Source organism: Symphalangus syndactylus, chromosome X (genome assembly GCF_028878055.3).
Source record: "Symphalangus syndactylus isolate Jambi chromosome X, NHGRI_mSymSyn1-v2.1_pri, whole genome shotgun sequence".
Lineage (NCBI taxonomy): Eukaryota > Metazoa > Chordata > Mammalia > Primates > Hylobatidae > Symphalangus > Symphalangus syndactylus.
Window position 1 is genome coordinate 54707764 of NC_072447.2, and position 17326 is coordinate 54725089.

The following is a 17326-nucleotide window of genomic DNA, read 5'->3' on the forward strand; positions in this document are numbered from 1 at the left end:
GATTCTTTCTTCTGCCCTTTTCATTCTGCTATGAGCCCATTCAATTGTGCTTTTTAAATTTCAGTTTGTATTTTTCACTTCTAAAATATCCATTTAGTTATTCTTTATATCTTGTATTTCTTTGCTGAGACTTTCTATTTTTTCATTTGTTTCAAGTATGCTTGTAATTACTTTTTGAAGCATGTTTATGATGGCTGTTTTCAAATCCTTGTCAGATCATTTTAACATCTTTGTCATCTCAGTGGTGGCATCTATTGATTATCTTTCTCAAGTTGAGATCTTCCTGGTCCTTGGTGATTTTCTATTGAAATCTTATGTTATGAGGCTTAGAATTTTATTTAAATGGTGTGTTTTTAACAGACCTCTTCTGGTACCATGTCACCTCATTACTACCATATGGGCATAGACACCCACCTTCTCTACTCAGTGTATGTGGACATTGGAAAAGCAGCAAGGAGGGACCTTGTTACTGCTGGGGTAGGGATGTGAGGTGAGGCTCCCCAGCTGGCCTCTAATGATACCATCCTGGCTGGGAGCAGGAAGGGGACCTCATTACTGCTCCTCTCAATTGCTTCTGTTGACACTAGTAGGGGGTAGCTTCTTTACTGTTGAGCAGTGGTTGAAGTCCTGACTCTCCAGTGGGCTTCCTCTGATACCAGCCCAGCAATGAAGGGGAGGGGACCCTCCATTGCTGGTGGGTGGTGGTGGGCATCCAGGATCTCCAAGTAGTTTCTACTGACACCAGAGGGGTGGCCTATCTTCCCATCCATTGAGGATAAAAGTCCTGGCTCCCCACTTGGCCTTCTCTGACACTCCATGATGGAGATTCAGAACCCCTCATTACAGCCTGGTAAAGGTTGGCATTTCTGGGTTACCAGCTTCTCCATTACCCAGAGTGGGATATATGAGGTAAAAAGAAAACCTGAGAGTTTACCACCATGTCATTTCTCAAGTCCCAAGGTCCCTAGCCAGTCAGCCTTCTCTCCATCTTTCAGAGTCTTCTTATGTTCATCCTAACATATAATATCCAGGGGGGTTAGCTGTACTTGGTGGAAGGGATACTGGTACATACTTCTACTCCATCTTTCCAAAAGCAGAAGTCAATATGTTCTGATTGTTTCCCTACTTAGACAATGAGGCTCTGTGTTGACAAAGATCATTTCTATCTTGCTCATTGCTGTACCCTCAGCTCTTAACTCAGTGTCTGATATGTAATTGATGGTCTACAAATATTTGAAAAATGAATAAGCATTTAACCAAAAAAAGACAAAACTTAGAGAAGACTAGAGAGTTACTTTTGAATATCTAGGGAGGTTTGGAGGTTTTTTTGTTTGTTTTGTTTTTGATATAGAGTCTTACCTGTTGCCCAGGCTGGAGAGCAGTGGTGTGATCTCGGCTCACTGCAACCTCTGCCTCCTGGGTTTGAGCGATTCTCTGCTTCAGCTTCCCGAGTAGCAGGGATAACAGGTGCGCACCACCACACTAGGCTAATTTTTGTATTTTTAGTAGAGATAAGGTTTCACCCTGTTGGCCAGGCTGGTCTCGAACTCCTGACCTCAGGTGATCTGCCGGCCTTGGCCTGCCAAAGTGCTGAGATTATAGGCGTGAGCCACCAGGCCCAGCCTAAGAAGTTGTTTTCTAGAAAAAGAGTTCAATTTGTTGTGTTGCATTCTCTCCCAAGGATAGAGTTAGAACCAAGGAACAGAGAAGGAAGTTTTGCCTGCATTTCTGGCAATTTGCAAAGCCCATTAATTTCCTAAAGATTATAGGAGTGCTGAAGTGAAGAAACTTGCTTAATTTTGTTTAGCCTAAGTGTATCTGACCCCCAATTCTCATAACCTCAGTTGATATCTCAAAGGCCACTAGAGTCCATATAACCCAGGTAAGAAGTGCTGTTCACAGGGGACTTTGGTATTTTTCTCTATCATAATGTATCATAGAAAGGCTATTACAGGGCTGGGCGCCGTGGCTCACACCAGTAATCTCAGTACTTTGGGAGGCCAAGGCAGGAGGATCACTTGAGGTCAGGAGTTCGAGACCAGCCTAGCCAACATGGTGAAACCCCATTTCTACTAAAAATACAAAAATTAGCTGGGAGTGGTGGTGGGCATGGGTAATCCCAGCTACTTGGGAGGCTGAAGCAAGAAGCAAGAGAATCACTTGAACCCAGGAGGCAGAGTTTGCAGTGAGCTGAGATTGCACCATGGCACTCAAGCCTGGGCAACAGAGTGAGACTCTGAAGAAGAGAGAGAGAGAGAGAAAGGAAGGAGAGGAGAGGAGAGGAGAGGAGAGGAGAGGAGAGGAGAGGAGAGGAAAGTCTATTACAGTATTACACTGGTGTTCAAAGCAAGTGTGTCTTCTCAGAAAAACAATTAGATCCTTAACCTTGAATATGAAATGAAACTTCCTGTCTTAGCTTGGATTCTCCTAGAAGCAGACCACAAGACAAAAATATGAGCACAAATTTGGGGAGTACAGAGGGAGATGCTCTCAGGAAATACCAGTAAGAGAGTGGGAAAATGAGACAAGAAAGAGAAGGGAAGCTTAAAAGGGTGAGTTATGGGCCGGGCAGATCACGAGGTCAGGAGATCAAGACCATCCTGGCTAACATGGTGAAACCCTCTCTCTACTAAAAATACAAAAATTAGCTGGGCATGGTGGGGGGTGCCTGTAGTCCCAGCTACTTGGGAGGCTGAGGCAGGAGAATGGCATGAACCCGGGAGGCGGAGCTTGCAGTGAGCCGAGATCGCGCTACTGCACTCCAGCCTGGGCGACAGAGCAAGACTTTGTCTCTAAAAAAAAAAAAAAAAAAAAAAGGGTGAGTTATGAAACATGTTACAGTTATGGGCAACCAAGACACCATCCCACTGGAGAGCTCTGTGAGAAAGTGTAGACTGCACTTTGGGGTTTAGTCATACATCACACACACACACACACACACACACACACACACACACACACACGGTATTTATCCTAAACTCTTTTCCATCTTTGGCTGAGGGCTGCTGCCAGGGGTGTTCACTCTCCGGCACTTCCTGCCTGCCCCGCCCGCAGCTGAGAGCCAGTGCACAGGCAGACTCACAGGTGCTTGCGGTTGGAGGCCTTAGTCTTGTACTGGAAGAGTGAGTGCCAAGGGAATGTGAGTAGGTCAAGGTCAATGTCTGCCACATCTCTGAATTGTTTTTTTTTTTTTTTTGAGATGGAGTCTCACTCTGTCGCCTAGGCTGGAATGCAGTGGCGCGATCTCAGCTCACTGCACCCTCCACCTCCCGGGTTCGAGCAATTCTCCCCCTCAGCCTCCCGAGTAGCTAGGACTGCAGGGGCCCGCCGTGATGCCTGACTAATTTTTGTATTTTTCGTAAAGACAGGGTTTCACCATGTTGGCCAGGCTGGTCTCAAACTCCTGGGCTCAAACCGTCTGCCCGCTTCGGCCTCCCAAAGTACTGGGATTACAGGTGTGAGCCACTGTGCCTGGCCTCTGAATTCTAAACATGTCTTTTCTACTTTCTTCTGTGCTCCAGTGTAGTTAAATATACAACCCTGCTGGTAAATTATTTTTGAAGATACTGAAACAAGCTATTTTTTTACTTCTATTTTTTTTTAAGTCCAGAAGACCCCTGAGAATGACCAAGTGGGCTGCAGTAAGATGGGGCATGCTGGGAAGTACCGGCACCTCAAACCACCCTCCCCTCGGCCTCCGGAATAGCACGGATGCTAGTGAGACAGGCACAGCTGCAGGTACATGGGTCACAGACCCAACTTCTGAGCTGAGAGCAGTCCAACATAGCAGACAGCCCGTGACATCTGACATAAATGACAAAGGCAGCTGACCGTGGGACAAAGGCAGCATTAGCAGGGCCAAAGATGGATAAACAGAATTCCCTAAAGGTGCTCAGAGCGTCTGATGGAAATCCTGGCTTAAGCAATGCTTAGAGAGCCAAGAGGACAGACAGGCAATGGGTGACAGAGTCATCTGTCTCCAGTAGTTGGAGCCAATCACCAGGAAGGAGTTTTGGCAGCACTCTGGGTTATGGAAAGGAGCCTGCCAAGACTAAGTCAGGACCCCCAGCCTTAGAGGGCATTAGGAGGCAGATAGAGGCCTAAGGCATGGCCTTAAATACAAGGAACAAATCCAAGACCAAGAGAGGGTCAAGAGTAGAACTGTAGCTAAGAACATGTAGAACTGTAGCTTCCAGTTAGGGAAACAAAAACCCCAAGGTCAAGACAATATAAGCAGCAAGGATGCCCTGTTTCCGGGTCCCAGCATATGGGGCTAGGGCTCCTGAGATAGTCCAGCTAAGGCCAGAATTTGTCCTAGAGCTGAGAGAAGGCTGCACCAACAGATGGACATCAAGTGGTCCTAGCAGTAGGAGATGAAGTTTTTTGAGACTACACTCAGACAAGGCCTGGCTCTCTACTGTGATGTTTGCAGCCAGGTGGTCAGGGGTTCTTGCCAACCAACCCACTCATCCATCCCAATGCCTTCATGGCCTTACACATCCCCTCATCTTCTTGCCCCACTGATGGCCACCCTAGGCCTTTGGGGCACTTGAAAAACAGTGATTATGATCCTGTCCACTGGCCTCGAAATTGGCTGACTTCTGGGATGGAAAATATGGCAGCCAACCATTCCTGTGACACCATCCAGAGCCTCCGCCCTCTGTAATTCACAGGGTTAGAATCTGCAGGTCATTCGAAAGGGCCTCTGTTTTTTGTTTTATTTATTTATTTAGAGACAGAGTATCACTGTGTCCTGAAGTGCAGTGGCGCGATCTCGGCTCACTGCAACCTCCGCCTCCCAGGTTCAAGCGATTCTCCCGCCTCAGCCTCCCGAGTAGCTGGGACCACAGGTGCCCACCACCATGCCCAGCTAATTTTTATGTTTTTAGTAGAGATGGGGTTTCACCATGTTGGCCAGGCTGGGTCCTCTGTTTTTTAATATTTAAAATCATCTCTCCCCAAATTCCTAAGCTTACATGGTGTTAATGGCCCCTTCTCCCCCTTTCCCTTCAGATGGCACTGTACGTATCTATTTTGGTTGGCTTCCTGTTAAAAGTGCTTCCTTTTCTCTTTCTACTTACTCATCTTTTCCCCTCTGCTTGTTTATTTGCTGGGTTTTTAATTTTTTTTTTTTCCCTGAGTTTGACCTCAGCCTGCTGTCCCCATCCCCCATGCCCACACTCCTAACCCACAATAAGATTGGGATCTTTTCATTTATACTAAACACATCACCAGCTCTTTATTCTTTGTGGCCCTTTCCTTACCCTTATTTCCTTTTCATTTTGTTTCGGTTTTAATCCTTCATTACCCAGCTTTTCCTGGCAAAGGTCCAAGACCAAACTGCATATTTTTCTAAGCTTTCTCTCTTCTAGTTCTTCTTTCCTTTCTCTCCTCCACCCCTGGCTTCCTGAAAGTCTGCCTCGGGATCCGTATTATGTCTTTGTTTTTGCCAATAACAAATACTTCATTTATTGTTTTGAATAAACAATGCTTTTCAGTTACTGGAGCACTTGCTCCTTCTTTGAAAACACTGTATTAGAAGAATCAGATAAACCTCACTGATATTTTGATTGAAATATTTCTGCATTCTCGTCGCAGAATTCCAAGTATGTGGCAACACGCGTGTTTGGAGCCAGACTTCTGAGAAGATGCCCTCAATCACCCACAGCCTCTTTATGAGTTTTCCCCACCAATGTGACTTCAGTTATTAAGATGTCCCAAGTGATTAGACTCACCAGCAGCCTCCTAAATACTCAGCCAAGGAAACCTGATATGGTGGGGAGAGGCTGTTTGGGGGAGATTACTTGGCAGTGGTAAAAGTCAGAAGCCTTATGTCTGCAGAACTTTGTTCACTTCTCAGAAGTCCTTTGACTGTGTGATACGAGGAAGTCACTCTAAATCTCGTTGTCTCTTAACTGCAACACAGAGGCAACAATACCCCATTACAGGAACTCTGTGTGAAAAATATTACAAAATATTAACAAAATGCTTTGAATTCCTTGTATATTTCACCACGTTAGATCTAGCAAACTACCATCCTTCATCTGGGGCAGAGAATTGTTAAATGTGGTTAGGCCAGCCAGAGGGCAGCCTCAGGCAAGTCCTTGTGAACTTACTAAGGCAGGGAGGGACAAGGACAGGGGCAGGTTTGGGGTTGGTACAAACCCCTCCCTCTGGGCCTATTCCAGGAATCCAGGAATATTTCTCTAGCAACCTATTATTATTATTATTGTTTTGAGATGGAGTCTCGCTCTGTCACCCAGGCTGTAGTGCAGTGGCGCTATCTCGGCTCACCACAGCCTCCGCCTCCCGAGTTCAAGCGATTCTCATGCCTCAGTCTCCCCAGTAGCTGGGATAACAGGAGCCTGCCACCACGCTTGGCTAATTTTTGTATTTTTCGTAGAGGTGGGGTTTCGCCATGTTGGCCAGTCTGGTCTTGAACTCCTGACCTCAGGCGATCCACCTGCCTTGGCTTCTCAAAGTGCTGGGATTACAGGCGTGAGCCTCCGCACCCAGCCAGCAACCCATTATTTTATACATCTGAGAGCTCATGATTTTCCACAAACCATTTCTTTCTTTCTTTCTTTTAAGAATCGGGGTCTCTTTCTGTTGCCCAGGCTGGAGTGCAGTAATGCAGTCATAGCTCACTGCAGCCTCAGACTCCTGAACTCAAGCAATCCGCCTGCCTCAGCCTCCCCAGTAGCTGGGATTACAAGTGTGCACCACCACACCTGGCTCAGAGGCTATATTTCTTTCTCTTTTTTTATAACATCTTTTATTTGTATACAATTACAAATTACAAACTTGTTTTATTATGGTTTTTCTTTTTGTGTGTGTGTGTGTGTGTTTTGTTTTTTGCTTTTTTTTCCTCTCAAAGATTTTTTTTTTTTATTATACTTTAGGTTTTAGGGTACATGTGCACAATGTGCAGGTTTGTTACATATGCATCCATGTGCCATGTTGTTTTGCTGCACCCATTAACTCGTCATTTAGCATTAGGTATGTCTCCTAATGCTGTCCCTCCCCACTCCCCCCACCCCACAACAGTCCCCGGAGTGTGATGTTCCCCTTCCTGTGTCCATGAGTTCTCATTGTTCAATTCCCACCTATGAGTGAGAACATGCGGTGTTTGGTTTTTTGTCCTTGTGATAGTTTACTGAGAATGATGTTTTCCAGTTTCATCCATGTCCCTACAAAGGACATGAACTCATCATTTGTTATGGCTGCATAGTATTCCATGGTGTATATGTGCCACATTTTCTTAATCCAGTCTATCGTTGTTGGACATGGTTTTTCTTATTTTTTAAAAAATTTTATTTTTAGTCAACTTACTCCCTTTTATTTATTTACCAGCAGTTTGCTCTGACAGAATAAATTACAAACTATTGTTTTGCTTAATCCTTTTAACCACCATGTCAGGCACACAGATTGGAGGATATTAGCTCCCATTTTACAGACAAAGAGAGGAAACACAGTACCCATATTTAGTGTAAGACAGAGCTGGGATATAAGCCTTGGGCTTCCATAGTCACAACTGCTTTTTTTTTCATAACTTTGTAATACATCATTTGAAAGTAATCTGATTTCACAATGTTTTACAGTATAAGAGTAGCATCTATAGCATCTCTTCTTGGAAATTTACCTCTGGAGAGAACCAATCTAATTACCTCATAAGCTGGCACATTTTAAAGCAGTTACACCTCTAACTTGATTTCCCAGCTGTGCTTGAGGGTCCCAGGAACCAAAATTGCAGCCAAACTGATCTGAAAGGAGCAGGGAATAGAATGGTCAAGCATGTTTCCAAGTTTAATCTAGGCCTGGCACATCCTCACCAACTGCTCAGATGGCAAGTAGGGGGCAACTAAGTGTAAGGGAGTAGCAGAAAGACCCACTTGGAGTGGACACTGATGAAAAACACAAGCAGTATCAGACCCACTGTTTTCAGGATTAAAATCCCCAGATGCCCAGTTGCTAGGATACTATCTACTATGTCATTACCAGCAGGACAAAGGGTAATACTTATGGAGACTAGAATATGCAAGGAAAAAATTAAGCTGCCTGCCTGTCTGGGGCCTACAAAGCCAAACAGTGCTAATTTCATCCATGCCAAACACAGAAAATTGTTCATTCCTTCTTGATTTGGGTTTTAAGGAAGAGTGCTGATCATCAGAGAAACCAGGTAATTCTATCCTGAAGCCCAGGGGGAGAAATAGTGGCCATTTCCAAGCTATAGATGGTGCAGGGGGCAACACTATCTGCCACCATGAAGGGAAAAAGCTATTTTGGTAAGCTTTGGTCTTCACAGGATGTGGAACCAGAGTAGCAAGATCAGGGCCTGCGTGACTGATCTTGATTAAGAGCAGGACTTCCTCACGTAAGGTACACAAGGGCAGGGCGCTGTTGCTCACGCCTGCAATCCCAGCACCCTGGGAGGCCCAGGCAGGTGGACCACCTGAGGTCAGGAGTTCGAGACCAGCCTGGCCAACATGGTGACACCCTGTTTCCGTCTCTACTAAAAATACAAAAATGAGCCGGGCACGGTGGCACATGCCTGCAATCCCAGCCGCTCAGGAGACTGAGGCAGGAAAATCACCCAAACCCAGGAGGTGGAGGCTCAGAGGCTATATTTCTTGTTGCGCAGGTTAATAAGGAGCCAATGGAGTAGAATAATGATAGAGAGGCAACATAACATGGTGGTTAAGAATATAGATTTAGGAGCCAGATGCCCTGAGTTTGACACCTGTCTCTGCCATGTGATAGCTTTGTGACCTCGGGCAAGTTACTTAACTTCTCTGTGCCTCAGTTTTCTCATCTATATATTCAGAATAATGTTATGAAGGTTAAGCAAGTTAATATTTGTAAAGGGTCTGTTTGGAACAGTGCCTGGAACATAGTGAAAGGAAAACATTGCCCTAATTCTGACATTTTTAATGTTACAAAATCTTTCTTGGAAATAATTAGGTAAGATAGGACAAAGGATTGTTTGAGAAGATAGCCTTCTTGTCTCTATAGCCTAAAGAATGTGGCGATGTGGAACATAAAATATAAACATAGCAAAAATAAAATCAGCGAGGCCAGACTCAATGGCTCACACCTGTAATCCCAGCACTTTGGGAGGCCAAGGCGGGTGGATCGCTTGAGGTCAGGAGTTCGAGACCAGCCTGGCCAACATGGTGAAACCCCTGTCTCTACTAAACCCCCATCTCTACTAAAACTACGAAAATTAGGCAGGCAAGGTGGTGCACACCTGTAATCCCAGCTACTTAAGAAGCTGAGGCACGAGAATCGCTTGAACCCGGGAGGTGGAGGTTGCAATGAGCCAAGATCACGCCATTGCACTCCAGCCTGGGCAACAGAGTGAGACTCCATCTCAAAAAAAAATTAGGGAGCCCCCAGGCAGACCATCAAAATGACCCTACCGGCAAGACTTCACACTGTGAAACAGTGACTCACTGATAGTTATGCTGCCTATAACTGAAAGGAAGGAAGAATGAGAGGGAAGGAGGGAGGGAAGGAAGAAGGGAGGCAGAGATAGAGGGAAAGAAGGGAGAGAAGAAAGTTCTCCGAGATTTTCATTTCTTTTTGAAGAATATAGATCCAAGACGTTTGGTGAGTTCCTGTTGAAATCTGGGAAGTGTGCCAGGTTGTATTTTCCCAAGATGGCTGCATCAGTGTGTGTATCCCACTCCACATACTCCACAGACAATGTAGGGTCTACATTCCCTCCTCTGACAACTGGGCAGAGGCTGCGTCTGCTCTGACCAATGGAGTATAGTGGAATGATGTTAACATGACTTCCAAGGCTAGGTTGTATAAAGGACACAGCTTCCACTGCACGCTCTCTCGGGATACTTGCTCTTGGACCCAGCCATCGCGCTGTCTGGGCCACATGAGAAGACCACAGTGTGTAGATGTCCTGGCTGACAGCCAGCATCAGCCACCAGATATATGAGTAAGGCTTCAGAGGATTCCGGCTTGCAAATACTGAGTCTTCCCAGCTGAGGTCCAGACATCGTGGAGCAGAGACAAGCTGTCTCTGCTGTCCCTTCTCTGAATCCCTGATTCACAGAAACCATAAAAGATAATAAATGATTATTGTTGTTTTAAACCACCAAGTTTTGGAATAATTTGTTAGACGATGATAGATGACGAATATAGGAAGTCTATAAGAAGGTAGAGTGTGGTTTCTAGAAGAGGACATCAAAGCATTCCCATGGTGAATCCTATTTGAGCCTTTGGGATCCATGCCATTGCGTATTTAAATCTTTCCCCCTTCGACCAGGCACTGTGGCTTATGCCTGTAATCCCAGCACTTTGGGAGGCCCAGGCAGGAGGATCACTTTAGCTCAGGAGTTTGAGACCCATCTGGGCAACATAGCATCTCTACAAAAATAAAAATAAAAAATTAGCCAGACACAGTGGCACATGCTTATAGTCCTAGCTACTAGGAAGGCTGAGGCGTGAGGATCACTTGAGCCCAAGTGGGAGGATTGCTTGAGCCCAGGAGTTCAAGGTTACAGTGAGCTATGCTCACGCCACTACACTCCAGTGTGGGCAACACAGTGAGACCCTGTCTCAAAAAAAAAAAAAAACCCTTCCCCCTTTAGCAAGCAAACTTATAATTCATAAATTTTGTCAAATGAACTATGCTTGTTCTAAGTCACACTGGGAATCTCTGAACAGGTGCCATAGGTGGGAGTGCTATAAATCCCTCACAGAGATCAGGGCTCCCTGGCCCAGGCTGCCACCCAAAGACTGAGCAGGGCTGGGTGCAGGGACTCACACCTATAATCCCAGCACTTTGGGAGGCCGAGGCAGGAGGATCTTTTGAGGGCAGGAGTTCAAGACCAGCCTGGGTAACATGGCAAAACCCATCTCTACAAAGAATACAATAATTAGCTTGGTGTGGTGGCACACACCTGTAGTCCCAGCTACTTGGGAGGCTAAGGTGGGAGGATCACTTGAGCCTGAGAAGTCGAGGCTGCAGTGAGCCATGACTGTGCCACTGTACTGCATTCTAGCCTGGGTGATAGAATGAGATCCTGTCACAAAAAAAAAAAAAAAAAGGAACAAAGACTGAGCAAAGGAAGATTCTCATGAGAGTAATTATAAAGTGGCCCGGTGTCAGGAGCTCATCAAAAGCGCAACCAACAATGTTCCAAACTTATCTCCTGTTATGTTGACTATAAGTGCAAACAAGAAATGTAATAAAACAAAATAAAAAATAACTAAAAGAAGATGCCAATCAATCCTCCACTTTCCTAATTAAATATGCAAGTAATCCATATTTCATTTCAGATAATTTTTTTTTTTTTTTTTGAGAGGGAGTCTCGCTCTGTTGCCCAGGCTGGAGTGCAATGGTGTGATCTCGGCTCACTGCAACCTCTGCCTCCCAGGTTCAAGCGATTCTTCTGCCTCAGCCTCCCGAGTAGCTGGGATTACAGGCGCAAGCCACCACACCCAGCTAATTTTGTATTTTTAGTAGAGATGGGGCCATGTTTCACCATGTTGCCCAGGCTGGTCTTGAACTACTGACCTCAAGAGATCCTCCTCCCTCGGCCTCCCAAAGGGCTGGGATTGTAGGCGTGAGCCCCTGCACCCGGCTCATTTTAGATAAATTAAAAAGTGAAAATTCAGGAATAAAATTGAAAACTATCATAACCCCATCGCCCAGAAATAACCACTCATAATATCTTGATGTATTCTTTTTGTTACCTTTATTTTAATTGACAATTAATGAGGTACAATGTGATGTTATGATACATGTAAACATTGTGAAATGAGCAAATCAAGCTAATGTATCTATCACCTCACATACTTACTATTTTGTGGTGAGAACATTTAAAATCTACCCTTTTTTGGGCCCGGGAAGGTTGCTCACACCTGTAATCCCAGCACTTTGGGAGGCCAAGGCGGGCGTATCACTTGAGATCAAGAGTTTGAGACCAGCCTGGCCAACATGGTGAAACTCCGTCTCTACTAAAAGTACAAAAATTCGGTGGCGGGCGCCTGTAGTCCCAGCTACTCGGAGAGGCTGAGGCAGGAGAATGGCGTGAACCCGGGAGGCGGAGCTTGCAGTGAGCCGAGATTGCGCCACTGCACTCCAGCCCGGGCGACAGAGCGAGACTCTGTCTCAAAAAAAAAAAAAAAAAAAAAAAAAGTACAAAAATTAGCCAGGCGTGGTGGCAGGCACCTGTAATTCCAGCTACTGGGGAGGCTGAGGGATGAGAATCGTTTGAACCAGGAGACAGAGGTTGCAGTGAGCCAAGATCACGCCACTGCACTCCAGCCTGGGTGATAGAGTGAGACTCAGTCTCTAAATAAATAAATAAAAATAAAAATAAAATCTACCTTTTTAGCAATTTTGAAATATACATTATTATTAACTGTAGTCACCATGCTGTGCAACGCATCACCAGAACTTATTCCTCCTGCCTGAAATTTTGTACTCTTTTCCTAACATCTTCCCTTTCTCCACCCCCCCAGATCCCAGCCTCTGATAACCACCACTTTACTCTCTACTTCTATGAGTTTGACTTTTCTGGATTCCACATATAGGTGAGATTATGCAGTATATCTTGGTGTATTCTTTAAAGAAATATCAGTATTCAGATAATCTTTAAAGAAATAATATATAGATATATATATGGAGGTGACTATGAAAAATATTCAGTGTCATATTCCACTTTCCTCACTTAACTATGTTTTTACATCTTTCTGTGTCAATAAATATAGCTCTACTTCATTATTTTAATGATCAGAAAGTAACCTGTTGATGAAATGTACCATGATTAATATATTCAATTTCCCCTTGGAAATTTTGTCATTTCTACTTGCTTTCCATTACACAGCCTCGCAGTGAACATCTCTGCACACACATAACTGATCATTTCTTTAAGATAAATTGCTAGAAGTAGAATTATAGGATCAAAGGGTCAGAAACTTATAGATCTTTTAACAAATCATGCTACATTGCCTTCCAGAAAGGTTATGACAATTTACACATACACCAGCAGTGTATGAGAGTACCTGTGCTGACACTCAGATTTATTGTTTTTTTAACTTAGCTAATCTTATAAGCCAAACATTATGTACATTGTTGTAATTTCACCTTTAAAGGTGAACGTATTTTTGTTCTGTGTTTTGGTCATTTGTAGTTATCTGGGAGTTGCCTGTTTTATTCTTTGCCCCCTCTCATGTATATACAGTCAGCCCTTGGTATCTGTATAGTAGATGCTCAAGTTCCTGAGATAAAATGGTGTCATATTTGCGTATAACCTACAACATCCTCCTGTATACTTTAAATCATCTCTAGGTTACTTAAAATACCTAATACAATGTAAATGCTATGTAAATAGTTGTTATACTGTATTGGTTTTTAATTTGTCTTCTTTTTATTGTTGTATTGTTACTTTTTGTTGGGTTTTCTTCCAATTTTTTTTTTTACCCGAAGTTGGTTGAATCCACAGATACAGAACCTATGGATAGGGAGGGCCTACTATATATTTATTAAATGATTTGTAGGAACCATTTATATGGTAAAGATATTAGCTTCTTGTCTATCATAGCTCTTAAATGCTCATTTGTCTTTTTAAATTATTAGTGGTGTTTCTTTTCCTCCAAATTTTCTAAATAGAAAATACCTTTACACCTAGTGATGATAAACAAAAGCATCTGATAGTAGCATACACCATATATGCAAAAAGAGCTGGAGGAACAAAAGCCTCAAGGGAAGGTTGCCCTGGGTGATGCTCTTTGTACATTTCTATACATTTCAGATTTACTAAAATGAATAAATAACTTTTTTTTTTTTTTTGAGGCAGAGTCTCGCACTGTCGCCCAGGCTGTAGTATAGTGGCGCCATCTTGGCTCACTGCAGCGTCTGCCTCCTGAGTTCAAGCAATTCTCGTGCCTCAGCCAACCGAGTTGCTGGGATCACAGGTATGTGCCACCACACGGGGTTAATTTTTGTATTTTTAGTAGAGACAGGATTTTGCCATATTGGCCAGGCTAGTCTCAAACTCTCGGCCTCAAGTGATCCACCTGCTTCGGCCTCCCAAAGTGCTGGGATTACAGGCGTGAGCCACGGCGCCCAGCCTGAATAAATAACTTTTATAATCTTAAAAAGTATTCTAAATATTTTGTTTTTCTTAAGTACAGGGAAATTTGTGTAGTCTATGTGAGTGGAATGCCAGAAGCAAGAAAGAGAATGAAAGGGAAACACAATGAGAGGAATGAGAGGTAAAAGGTGAAGTTAAAAAAATAATGGGCAGGCCGGGCGCGGTGGCTCACGCCTGTAATCCCAGCACTTTGGGAGGCCGAGTCAGGCAGATCACAAGGTCAGGAGATCGAGACCATCCTGGTTAACACAGTGAAACCCCAGCTCTACTAAAAATACAAAAAATTAGCTGGGCGCAGTGGCAGGCGCCTGTAGTCCCAGCTACTCCAGAGGCTGAGGCAAGAGAATGGCGTGAACCCGGGAGGTGGAGGCTGCAGTGAGCTGAGATGGCGCCACTGCACTCCAGCCTGGGAGACAGAGCGAGACTCCGTCTCAAAAAAAAAATACAAAATAATAATAATAATAATGGGCAAAACATCATGTTGTATACTATAAGTATGTACAATTTTATTTGTCAGCTTAAATATATTAATTAATTAAATAAATAAAAAGAAAATAGAAACCAGACCACCAAGGAATTTGGATTTCATGTTAGGGTTGCAGTCTATAGCCAAAGGCTTTTAGAAAGTGAAGTGATCTGATAAGATCTGTATTTCAGAAATCTTTGGTTACAATAGAAAAGAGAAATTAGATTTTGGAATTAAGAAGCCATCTGTGATGGTATCAGTTGTTTATTGCTATAATAACGTCATGTAACAACCACAAAATCTCAGTGATAAACAGAGTGTTTATTGCTTACATGTCTGGGGTCAACTGGAGGCCAGCTAAACAACCCTGCTAATCTTGGCTAGGCTCATCCATATCTGGGAGTGCTTGTCTATTGACTGATCTAGACTGCCATTTGCTTGTTCCAGACTGTCTTTTTAAGGATGTTTGTATGGCTAACAAGCTTGGAAGATAGAGGTGGTATCTCCCTCCAGAGTAAAGGGCAAGCATGCTCACCACCTATTATAAAAAATTTAGATTTCCTAACTCTAGTATTTTTCTCATTTAATGCAATCCACTGTGTGTGCAGACATTCATCTGAGCACGTCCATATCACCATCATCAGACTTGGGGGACACAGGGAACTGATGTAAATGTGCTCATGCTTATACTGCTTGCTGTGTCATGAGTAATGAAATCCTTCACCTTTGACCCAAGAGTCTCATATTTTCTGTCCACATCCATGAAACTGTGACAAGTTATCTTATTAGCTGTAAGTAGGATAAAATCTCAGACCCTTCACAGTTCTTGATGCTGGTCTGCTTCCCCTTCTCAACCATTGGATCTGTGAAGACCTTTCATAGCCATGTTCCCAGCACCAGGCACAGAGCTCAGTATATAATTGGCACTTCAGAAATATTTGTCAGTGAGGCTGGGCGTGGTGGTTCACGCCTGTAATCCTAGCACTTTGGGAGGCCGAGGAGAGTGGATCACTTGAGGCCAGGAGTTCAAAACCAACCTGACCAACATGGTGAAATCCCATCTCTACTAAAAATACAAAAAATCAGCCAGGTGTGGTGGCAGGCACCTGTAGTCCCAGCTACTCAGGAGGCTGAGGCATGAGAATTGCTTGAAACCAGGAGGTGGAGGTTGCGGTGAGCCATGTTTGTGCCACTGCACTCCAGCCTGGACAACAGAGCAAGACTCTGTCTCAAAAAAGAAAAAAAAAAGAAAGAAATATTTGTCAATGAATAAATTAATTATTCCCCCTTTTCATTTTCAGTAGATAGGCTTGAAAATACCATTTCATTTGACATGGCCATCAATCTCCTGTCATTGTTACTCTAAGTAAGCTTTCCTCTACCTCCTCAGTACTTGTTAAGATAGTGGTGTCCCAGCACTGGGATACTTGGGTGTATCCTACTTTTTTTTTTTTGAGACGGAGTCTCGCTCTGTTGCCCAGGCTGGAGTGCAGTGGCGCGATCTCGGCTCACTGCAAGCTCCGCCTCCCGGGTTCACGCCATTCTCCTGCCTCAGCCTCCCGAGTAGCTGGGACTACAGGCGCCCACCACCACGCCCAGCTAATTTTTTGTATTTTTAGTAGAGATGGGGTTTCACCGTGTTAGCCAGGATGGTCTCGATCTCCCGACCTTGTGATTCACCCACCTCGGCCTCCCAAATTGCTGGGATTACAGGCATGAGCCATTGCGCTCAGCCCTGGTGTATCCTACTTTTTAAAGCACTCTGGAATGGAGCCCAATACAGGGCTTCCTTATATCCAAAACAGCCATATATTGACTCTTGTGGATATTGTTTCTACTTTACTGAAATTTATTTATACGTGGGCTTTGATTTCTTTATGAAAATTTTTCTCGTACACTTAAGAAAAGAAACTTGTAATGCTTCCATGTATACTTGTCAGTTGGATTCCCAACTATTTGTCCAACTGAGCGGGTAAGCCCAGAATGAAGACGGGGGAAAATAAAAATAGGGAACCAACTAACTCAAAAGGAGAGAAATGAATAAATGTCAGGACAACTTGTCCATTCAACCGTATTGTGCAAGTTTTCTGCAGCTATCTCCTCAGCTGCCAAAGTCTGGGTTAAAGTTCAAAGGGAAAACTCTCCATCCACATATTTTCCAATTTAAAAAAAAGTTAAAGTATTTGAAACTCAAATATTTTTATACATGAAAAATCCAGGGGTGAATTTTAATAAAGCCTGTGAGCAGAACAGAAGTAATCCGGCTCTGATTTAAACATCATTAATGTTTAAACTGTATTAATTTTAAAACCTTAGCCCTGGCACACTTTGAAAGCCTGTCTTCCTCCTGCTAACTCTGGCAACAATCTCTGGGCTAAACGTGAGTCATAACTTGTGACACTGCAGACAGCATCTGTGAGGTGGGGTGTTTCACTTCTCACTTTGGCTCATGTTTGCTTGTGCTGATTGGGAAGTAAGGACATAAGAGGAAAGCAAATTGTGGGAATGAGGTTCTCCTAATTTCATTCAAAAGGCTCTAGGCTAGGAAATATTTAAAGATTTTAAAAAACAGAACAGATTTTTAAAAATGAAACAGAGCTTCAATAAGTATTAAAATGCAGTAGATACTTAATGCCATAAAACTGTAGACTTAAAAATGGTTCAAATGCTAAATTTTGTTATATATATTTTGCCACAATAAAAATGCAACAAATTAAAACCTATAAAACACGTTTAAATG